Source organism: Geospiza fortis, unplaced genomic scaffold (assembly GCF_000277835.1).
Source record: "Geospiza fortis unplaced genomic scaffold, GeoFor_1.0 scaffold599, whole genome shotgun sequence".
NCBI classification, from domain to species: domain Eukaryota; kingdom Metazoa; phylum Chordata; class Aves; order Passeriformes; family Thraupidae; genus Geospiza; species Geospiza fortis.
This window is the reverse complement of record NW_005054605.1, coordinates 83,258-85,060: the sequence shown is the minus strand read 5'-3', so window position 1 is coordinate 85,060 and position 1,803 is coordinate 83,258.

Below are 1,803 nucleotides of genomic sequence, written 5' to 3'. Positions count from 1 at the left end.
TGGGGTTGCTGGCCTCTGCCAGCCCCAGTGCAGTGTCACCAAAAGCTGCCCCATTGAGGGTGGCACATGGCACAGCTCGGTGGCAGCGGTTCCCTCTGTGCCCTGCCTGCCTCGTGGGTGTCACCAGCTCTGCCACATGGGTGTCACCAGCCCTGCTGGTGTCACCAGATAACGACCGACCTCCCCAAATGCACCCAACAGGCACAAAACCACCAGAACTGGGGAACTTGTCGCCTGTCACGCTGGGCCCCACGGCACCACAGGGACAGGAAGGGACGGCCTGGACCCCTCAGGGACATTCTGGTGGTGGTGGCCTTGCTTGGCCAGGCCACCGTGCGTGTCTGGGCTGTGGCAGTGCAGCCCTGGGGCCGCTTCTGCTCCGGATGTCGGCTCCGCTCTCGCTTCCCCCACCGCCCAGGAAGCACGCGGGGCCGGGGGGAGCCTCAGGGCGGTGCCGGGCCCAGCGTCACCACAGAGGAGCTTTTCAGGGGCCCTGTGCTCCACCAAACCCGACCTGGGGAGCTCTGGGACCTGTCCCTTACTGTCCCTAAACCAGACCCGGGGAACTCTGTGACCTGCCCCTTACCCTCCCTAAATCAGACCTGGGGCACTCTTTGATCTGCCCCTTAAAATCCCTAAACCAGACCCTGTGATCTGCCCCTTATTCTCCCTAAATCAGACCCAGGGAACTCTGTGACTTGTCCCTAAATCAGACTCAGGGCACTCTGGGACCTGTCCCTTACTGTCTACAAACCAGACCTGGGGAGCTCTGTAACCTGTCCCTTACCCATCCTAAATTGGCCCTGGGGTACTCTGTGACCTGTCCCTTACCCTAAATCAGCCCCAGGGCACTCTGTCCCTTACTGTCCCTAAATCAGACCCAGGGTACTCTGTGACCTGTCCCCTACTGTCCCTAAACCAGACCCTGTGATCTTCCCCTTGCCCTCCCTAAATCAGACCTGGGGTACTCTGGGACCTGTCCCTTACTGTCCCTAAATCAGACTCAGAGCACTCTGTCCCTTACTGTCCCTAAACCAGACCCAGGGTACTCTGTGACCTGTCCCTTACCCTTCCTAATTCAAACCCCAGTTCTGGGGTACCCTGTGGCCAATCCCTCACCCTCCTCACAGGACAGAGTCCAGGGGGGCTGTGGGGTCACTCCTGTCCCAGTGGGGTCACTCCTGTCCCAGTGACAGAGCCACAAACAGTGGGGTGGGGGTCTGGCCTGAAAACCGCAGGGCAGGACAGGGAGAGGAGCCAGGACAGGGTGTGGGGTTTGGGGGACACTGGGAAGGGGCACAGGGGAGATTCCTGAGGGAAGGTGAGCAGGGACCTTGATGTGGGGCTCGGGGGGAATCCAGGGTGGGGGTTCAGGGATAACCCCGGGGCAGGACGTGAGCAGGATCCGGGACAGGATGTGACGCTTGGGGGGACAGCACGGAGCGAGCGGGGACGGGGACACCGGGAAGATGCTGCGGGAGGATGGGACAGGCGTGAGGTGATGCTGGGGCAGCGCAAGAGGCTGGGGGCGGCCATCGGGACACCGGAGCGGGATGGGGACACGAGGGAAGCTCGGGAGGGATGGGGACACGAGGAAATCGGAGCGGGATGGGGACACGAGGGAAACTCAGGAGGGATGGGGACACGAGGGAAGCTCAGGAGGGAGGGGGACACGAGGAAACCGGAGCGGGATGGGGACACGAGGGAAGCTCGGGAGGGATGGGGACACGAGGAAATCGGAGCGGGATGGGGACACGAGGGAAACTCAGGAGGGATGGGGACACGAGGGAAGCTCAGGAGGGA